The sequence below is a fragment of the Lipotes vexillifer genome, unplaced genomic scaffold (assembly GCF_000442215.2).
Source record: "Lipotes vexillifer unplaced genomic scaffold, Lipotes_vexillifer_v1.1 scaffold684, whole genome shotgun sequence".
Taxonomy (NCBI): domain Eukaryota; kingdom Metazoa; phylum Chordata; class Mammalia; order Artiodactyla; family Lipotidae; genus Lipotes; species Lipotes vexillifer.
Genome location: NW_006797362.1, coordinates 88,867 through 98,111, shown reverse-complemented (window position 1 = coordinate 98,111; position 9,245 = coordinate 88,867).

Below are 9,245 nucleotides of genomic sequence, written 5' to 3'. Positions count from 1 at the left end.
CTATCCCACCCCTCCAGGCGGTCACAAAGCACCGGGCTGATCTCCCTGTGCTATGCGGCTGCTTCCCACTAGCTATCTACCTTACGTTTGGTAGTGTATATATGTCCATGCCTCTCTCTCGCTTTGTCACAGCTTACCCTTCCCCCTCCCCATATCCTCAAGTCCATTCTCTAGTAGGTCTGTGTCTTTATTCCTGTCTTACCCCTAGGTTCTTCATGACATTTTTTTTTCTTAAATTCCATATATATGTGTTAGCATACGGTATTTGTCTTTCTCTTTCTGACTTACTTCACTCTGTATGACAGGCTCTAGGTCTATCCACCTCATTACAAATAGCTCAATTTCATTTCTTTTTATGGCTGAGTAATATTCCATTGTATATATGTGCCACATCTTCTTTATCCATTCATCCGATGATGGACACTTAGCTTGTTTCCATGTCCTGTCTATTGTAAATAGAGCTGCAATGAACATTGTGGTACATGACTCTTTTTGAATTATGGTTTTCTCAGGGTATATGCCCAGTAGTGGGATTGCTGGGTCATATGGTAGTTCTATTTGTGGTTTTTTTTTTCTTTTTTTTTTCATAGGAGGCATTGTGTTGCTTGTATTGACCTTGAGTCTTTTTTTTAGATGTTGGGGGTAGGAGTTCCTTTCTTTCTTTATTTATTTTTGCTGTGTTGGGTCGTTTCTGTGCGAGGGCTTTCTCCAGTTGTGGCAAGCGGGGGCCACTCTTCATTGCGGTGCATGGGCCTCTCACTATCGCGGCCTCTCTTGTTGTGGAGCACAGGCTCCAGACGCGCAGGCTCAGTAGTTGTAGCTCACGGGCCTAGTTGCTCCGTGACACGAGGGATCCTCCCAGACCAGGGCTCGAACCTGTGTCCCCTGCATTAGCAGGCAGATTCTCAACTACTGCACCACCAGGGAAGCCCTATTTGTAGTTTTTTAAGGAACCTCCATACTGTTCTCCACAGTGGCTGTATCAATTTACATTCCTACCAACAGTGCAAGAGGGTTCCCTTTTCTCCACACCCTCTCCAGCATTTATTGTTTCTAGATTTTTTGATGATGGCCATTCTGACTGGTGTGAGATGATATCTCATTGTAGTTTTGATTTGCATTTCTCTAATGATTAATGATGTTGAGCATTCTTTCATGTGTTTGTTGCCAGTCTGTATATCTTCTTTGGAGAAATGTCTATTTAGGTCTTCTGCCCATTTTTGGATTGGGTTGTTTGTTTTTTTGTTATTGAGCTGCATGAGCTGCTTATAAATTTTGGAGATTAATCTTTTGTCAGCTCCTTCATTTGCAAATATTTTCTCCCATTCTGAGGGCTGTCTTTTGGTCTTGTTTATGGTTTCCTATGCTGTGCAAAAGCTTTGAAGTTTCATTAGGTCCCATTTGTTTATTTTTGTTTTTCTTTCCATTTCTCTAGGAGGTGGGTCAAAAAGGCTCTTGCTGTGATTTATGTCATAGAGTGTTCTGCCTATGTTTTCCTCTAAGAGTTTGATAGTTTCTGGCTTTACATTTAGGTCTTTAATCCATTTTGAGCTTATTTTTGTGTATGGTGTTAGGGAGTGATCTAATCTTATACTTTTCCATGTACCTGTCCAGTTTTCCCAGCACCACTTTTTGAAGAGGCTGTCCTTTCTTCACTGTACATTCCTGCCTCCTTTATCAAAGATAAGGTGACCATATGTGCATGTGTTTATCTCTGGGCTTTCTATCCTGTTCCATTGATCTGTCTTTCTGTTTTTGTGCCAGTACCATACTGTCTTGATTACTGTAGCTTTGTAATATAGTCTGAAGTCAGGGAGCCTGATTCCTCCAGCTCCATTTTTCATTCTCAAGATTGCTTTGGCTATTTGGGGTCTTTTGTGTTTCCATACAAATTGTGAAATTTCTTGTTCTATTTCGGTGAAAAATGCCAGTGGTAGTTTGATAGGGATTGCATTGAATCTATAGATTGCTTTGGGAAGTAGAGTCATTTTCACAATGTTGATTCTTCCAATCCAAGAACATGGTATATCTCTCCATCTGTTTGTATCATCTTTAATTTCTTTCATCAGTGTCTTATAATTTTCTGCATACAGGTCTTTTGTCTCCTTAGGTAGGTTTATTCCTAGATATTTTATTCTTTTTGTTGCAATGGTAAATGGGAGTGTTTTCTTGATTTCACTTTCAGATTTTTCATCATTAGTATATAGGAATGCCAGAGATTTCTGTGCATTAATTTTGTATCCTGCTACTTTACCAAATTCATTGATTAGCTCTAGTAGTTTTCTGGTAGCATCTTTAGGATTCTCTATGTATAGTATCATGTCATCTGCAAACAGTGACAGCTTTACTTCTTCTTTTCCGATTTGGATTCCTTTTATTTCCTTTTCTTCTCTGATTGCTGTGGCTAAAACTTCCAAAACTATGTTGAATAAGAGTGGTGAGAGTGGGCAACCTTGTCTTGTTCCTGACCTTAGTGGAAATGCTTTCAGTTTTTCGCCATTGAGGATGATGTTGGCTGTGGGCTTGTCATATACGGCCTTTATTATATTGAGGAAAGTTCCCTCTACACCTACTTTCTGCAGGGTTTTTATCATAAATGGGTGTTGAATTTTGTCAAAAGCTTTCTCTGCATCTATTGAGATGATCATATGGTTTTTCTCCTTCAATTTGTTAATATGGTTAATCACATTGATAGATTTGCGTATATTGAAGAATCCTTGCATTCCTGGAATAAACCCCACTTGATCATGGTGTATGATCCTTTTAATGTGCTGTTGGATTCTGTTTGCTAGTATTTTGTTGAGGATTTTTGCATCTATGTTCATCAGTGATATTGGCCTGTAGTTTTCTTTCTTTGTGACATCCTTGTCTGGTTTTGGTATCAAGGTGATGGTGGCCTCGTAGAATGAGTTTGGGAGTGTTCCTCCCTCTGCTATATTTTGGAAGAGTTTGAGAAGAATAGGTGTTAGCTCTTCTCTAAATGTTTGATAGAATTCGCCTGTGAAGCCATCTGGTCCTGGGCTTTTGTTTGTTGGAAGATTTTTAATATCAGTTTCAATTTCAGTGCTTGTGATTGGTCTGTTCATATTTTCTATTTCTTCCTGATTCAGTCTTGGCAGGTTGTGCTTTTCTAAGAATTTGTCCATTTCTTCCAGATTGTCCATTTTATTGGCATAGAGTTGCTTGTAGTAGTCTCTCGTGATTCTTTGTATTTCTGCAGTGTCAGTTGTTACTTCTTTTTCATTTCTAATTCTGTTGATTTGAGTCTTCTCCCTTTTTTTCTTGATGAGTCTGGCTAATGGTTTATCAATTTTGTTTATCTTCTCAAAGAACCAGCTTTTAGTTTTATTGATCTTTGCTATCATTTCCTTCATTTCTTTTTCATTTATTTCTGATCTGATTTTTATGATTTCTTTCCTTCTGATAAAAAAACCTTTGGGGTTTTTTTGTTCTTCTTTCTCTAATTGTTTTAGGTGCAAGGTTGGGTTGTTTATTTGTGATGTTTCCTGTTTCTTAAGGTAGGATTGTATTGCTATAAACTTCCCTCTTAGAACTGCTTTTGCTGCATCCCATAGATTTGGGTCATCGTGTCTCCATTGTCATTTGTTTCTAGGTATTTTTAAATTTCCTCTTTGATTTCTTCAGTGATCACTTCATTATTAAGTAGTGTATTGTTTAGCCTCCATGTGTTTATTTTTACTTTTTTTTCCTGTAATTTACTTTTTTTCCCCATAATTCATTTCTAATCTCATAGTGTTGTGATCAGAAAAGATGCTTGATATAATTTCAATTTCTTAAATTTTCTGAGTCTTGATTTGTGACCCAAGATGTGATGTACCCTGGAGAATGTTCCATGTGCACTTGAGAAGAAAGTGTAATCTGCTGTTTTTGGATGGAATGTCCTATATCAATTAAATCTATCTTGTCTGTTGTGTCATTTAAAGCTCCTTTTTCCTTATTTATTTTTATTTTGGATGATCTGTCCATTGGTGTAAGTGAGGTGATAATATCCCCCACTATTGTTTTACTGTCAATTTTCTCTTTTTTAGCTATTACCTGTTGCCTTATGTATTGAGGTGCTTGTATGTCGGGTGCATATATATTTATAATTGTTATATCTTCTTCTTGGATTGATCCCTTGGTCATTTTGTAGTGTCCTTCCTTGTCTGTTGTAACATTCTTTTTTTCAAAGTCTGTTTTATCTGATGAGTATTGCTATTGCAGCTTTCTTTTGATTTCCATTTGCATTGAATATCTTTTTCCATCCCCTCACTTTCAGTCTGAATGTGTCCCTACGTCTGAAGTGTGTGTCTTCTAGACAGCATATATATGTGTCTTGTTTTTGTATCCATTCAGCAAGCCTGTGTCTTTTGGTTGGAGCATTTAATCCATTCACGTTTAAGGTAATTATCAATATGTATGTTCTTATGACCATTTTCTTAATTGTTTTGGGTTTGTTTTTGTAGGTCCTTTTCTTCTCTTGTGTTTCCCACCTCGAGAAGTTCCTTGAGCATTTGTTGTAGAGCTGGTTTGGTGGTGCTGAGTTCTCTTAGGTTTTGCTTATCTGTAAAGCTTTTGATTTCTCCATCGAATCTGAATGAGATCCTTGCCAGGTAGAGTAATCTTGGTTGTAGGTTCTTCCCTTTCATCACTTTAAGTATATCATGCCACTCCCTTCTGGCTTGTAGAGTTTCTGCTGAGAAATCAGCTGTTAACCTATGGAAGTCCCCTTGTATGTTATTTGTCATTTTTCCCTTGCTGCTTTCAATAATTTTTCTTTGTCTTTAGTTTTTGCCAATTGGATTACTTGTGTCTTGGCGTGTTTCTCCTTGGGTTTATCCTGTATGGGAACTCTCTGCCCTTCCTGGACTTGGTGGCTATTTTCTTTCCCATGTTAGGGAAGTTTTCGACTATAATCTCTTCAAATATTTTCTCAGGTCCTTTCTCTCTCTCTTCTCCTTCTGGGACCCCTATAATGTGAATGTTGTTGTGTTTAATATTGTCCCACAGGTCTCTTAGGCTGTCTTCATTTCTTTTCATCCTTTTTTCCTTATTCTGTTCCGCAGCAGTGAATTCCAGCATTCTGTCTTCTAGGTCACTTATCCGTTCTTCTGCCTCAGTTATTCTGCTATTGATTCCTTCTAGTGTAGTTTTCATTTCAGTTATTGTATTGTTCATCTCTGTTTGTTTGTTCTTTAATTCTTCTAGGTCTTTGTTAAACATTTCTTGCATCTTCTCGATCTTTGCCTCCATTCTTTTTCCAAGGTCCTGGATCATCTTCACTATCATTATTCTGAATTCTTTTTCTGGAAGGTTGCCTATCTCCACTTCCTTTAGTTGTTTTTCTGGGGTTTTATCATGTTCCTTCCTCTGGTACATAGCCCTCTGACTTTTCATCTTGTGTATCTTTTGTGAATATGGTTTTTGTTCCACAGGCTGCAGGACTGTAGTTTTGTTTGCTTCTGCTGAACATTATTGCTCCAATTTATGTCATAGAGTGTTCTGCCTATGTTTTCCTCTAGGAGTTTTAGAGACTCCAGTCTTAACATTTAGGTATTTAATCCATTTTGAGTTTATTTTTGTATATGGTGTTAGAGAATGTTCTAATTTCATTCTTTTACATGTAGCTGTCCAGTTTTCCCAGCACCACTTATTGAAGATACTGTCTTTTCTCCATTGCATATTCTTGCCTTCTTGGTCATAGATTAATTGACCATAAGTGCATGGGCTTTCTCTCTTGTTCTACATTGATCTACATGTCTGTTTTTGTGCCAGTACCATAGTGTTCTGATTACTGTAGCTTTGTAGTACAGTCTGCAGTCAAGGAGCATGATTCCTCCACCCCTGTTCTTTCTCAAGATTGGTTTGGGTATTCAGGGTCTTTTGTGTTTCCATACAGTTTTCAAAATTATTAGTTGTAGTTCTGTGAAAAATGCCATTGACAATTTGATAAGGAATGCATTTCTGTATATTATACAGAAATTCTGTATATTTTGTATATATTCTGTATATTTCTGTATATTAATTTTGTTGTTTTCTAGTGATGTGTTTAGGGTTTTACAGGTATAGTATCATATATCATTTGCAAACAGTGACAGTTTTATTTCTTCTTTTACAATTTGGACTTCTTTTATTTCTTTTTGTTCTCTGATTGCCACGGCTAGGACCTCCAAAATGTGTTGAATAAAAGTGGTGAGAGTGGGCATTCTCTCACCACCCACCCATATAAATACAGCATTCTATCTGAAAGTAGCAGAATACACATTCTTTTTTTTTTTTTTTTAAGAATACACATTCTTTTCAAGTGCACATGGAACATTCTCCAGGATAGATCACATGCTAGGCCACAAAACAAGCCTCAGTAAATTTAAGAAAATTGAAATCATATCAAGCATATTTTCTGACCACAATGCTATGAGACTAGAAATCAACTACAGGCAAAAAACTGCAAAAAACAGAAACATGTGGAGGCTAAACAGTATGCTACTAAATAACCAGTGAATCACTGAAGATTTCAAAGAGGAAATAAAAAAATACTAAGAGAAAAATGAAAATGAAAATGCGATGATCCAAAACTTATGGGACCCAGGAAAAGCACTTCTAAGAGGGAAGCATATAGCAATACAAGCTTACTTTAGGAAACAAGAAAAATCTCAAATAAACAAGCTAACCTTATACCTAATGGAACCAGAGAAATAAGAACAAACAAAACCTAAGGGTAGTAGAAAGAAAGAAATCATAAAAGTCAGAGCAAAAATAAATGAAATAGTGACTAAAAATACAATAGAAAAGCTCAAGTTAACTTAAGTGTGGTTCTTTGAAAGGATAAAGAAAATTGATAAACCTTTAGCCAAACTCATCAAGAAAAAAGGGAGTGGGCCCAAATCAATAAAATTAGAAATTAAAAGGGGAAGTTATAACCAACACCACAGAAATTAAAAGGACCATAAGAGACTACTGCAAACAACTATACACCAGTAAAATAAGCAATGTAGAAGAAATGGACAGTGTCTTAGGAAGGCACAATCTACCAAGACTGAACCAAGAAGAAACAGAAAATATGAACAGACAACTTACCAGTACTGAAATTGAATCAGTACCTAAAAAATTCCCAACAAACAAAAGTCTAGGACCAGCTGGCTTCACAGGTGAATTCTATCAAGTATTTAGAGAAGAGTTAACCTCTATTCTTCTGATTCCAAAAAAATTGCAGAGGAAGGAACACTCCCTAACTCATTCCATGAGGCCAATATCACTCTGATACCAAAACCAAACATACCACAAAACAAAATTACAGGCCAATATCACTGATGAATATAGATGCAAAAATCCTTAACAAAATATTAGCAAGGTGACTCCAACAAATACATTAAAAGGATCATACACCATGATCAAGCAGGATTTGTCACAGGGATGCAAGGATTTTTGAATACCTGATTATCAGTCAATGTGATACACCACATTAACAAATTGAAGAATAGAGATCATATAATCATCTCAAAAGATGTAGAAAAAGCTTTTGATAAAATTCATTTATGATAAAAATGATAAAATTCATTTATGATAAAAATCTCTTCAGAAAGTGGGAATAGAGGGAACATACCTCAACATAATACAGGCCATATATGACAAACTTACAGCTAACATCATCCTCAATGGTGAAAAGCTGAAATCATTCCCTCTAAAATCAGGAACAAGGCTGGTGGTATTCTTGAATATACCATGTACGTTTGACAAGTGAGGGTGAGGCTTATTGGGCCATTCCCTCTTATTATTTGCTATGTCCAAGTTTTCCCATCCTCAAAAGGGAAAATCATTCTGGAGAGTCACATCTTCACGGGTCAACTGTTTAGTTTAGCCAAGAGTCAGCAGCAAACTAATACCTGCTTTTCAAAAGGAGTATACCTGTAGTCATGTTGGGGAGATGATGAATCTGAAGCCTCAAGGGGTAGGGCCTCTGAGTAGAAGCTGCCTCCCTTTGCAGGAGGCTCCAGTATCATCCGTCACAGAGACTGGTAACTCAAAAGGCTCATGGCTGTGTGAGCCCAAAGGTAGAGAGTGTGGAACAGCTTGCTGAAAAGTTTCCAAGACAGCCTTTTGGTTTGGGTCTTGTCTTAGTCCATTTGGGCTGCTATAACAAAATACCATAGACTGGGTAACTTATAAAAACAGATTTACTTCTCACAGTTCTGAAGGCTGGGAAATCTAAGATCAAGTCTCCAGCAGATTCAGTGTCTGCTGAGAGCCTGCTTCCTGGTTCATAGCCAGTGCCTTCTCACTGTGTCATCACATGGTAGAGGGAGCTAGGAATATCTCTGGAGCCTCTTTTATAAGGCACTAATCCCAATAATGAGGGCTCTATCCCTAAAAGCATCTTTTAAAGGCCCCACCTCCTAAAACCATCATCTTTGGGCATTAGGATTTCAACATATGAATTTTAGGGGAACACAAACATTCAGGCCATAGCAAGTCTCACTCAAAGGATGCTGATTTCAGATTATCCAATATAAAGAACAAATAAGGTTCCTCAAAGAAGCACATAACTCTCTCCAATATTCAAAGAGTTCAGTATGGTGCTAAACCTCTTTCTTGTGTGTTTGGGGGTCAAGGAGGCAGCAGTTTTTCCTTGTTTGACAGAAAGATTGAGCTTTGTGAATCCTCACAGAATCCTAAACAGTTTTGCTTGTTGAGAAGCCCTCTGGATTTTGTCAGGGTTAATCAGACAACCCTGCTAGTGGAAATGTGCTAATGTCAGTCGGAGCCATGAGACTGTGGCTTCTGATATGCCAACTAACAAGGTATCATCTATACAGTGAAATCTTTGGACACCAGAGAACAGAGGCACTAAATCTAGGCCCACTCTGCTTACGGCTCAACCAAATTAACTTCTAATGTTTTTGGCCCATCTAATGTCTAAATCTTCACTGTGGGCATCATTTATTTCTACTCTTAGAATGCTTTGACTCAGCAGCTACAGCTACACTGCATTTTGGCTGGGGCTACAGGTCTTTCTGCCTCCATTATCATAATAACATCCTTCCACATCCTACTTTGGAGGAGAATGAGCTACAATTAAAGTAGCATGTGATTGACTTGTTTGAATCCTAACTTTTGCTACTCAGCCTCTAAACACGCTTTAAAGGTAGGACAGAGGGGAACCCTTAGTCCCTTCTTGTCTACTACTTGGGCAAGAGCATTCAGTAATGGACCCAGGTGAGTCTTCTAGTATCCTGTAAGCTGGCCTG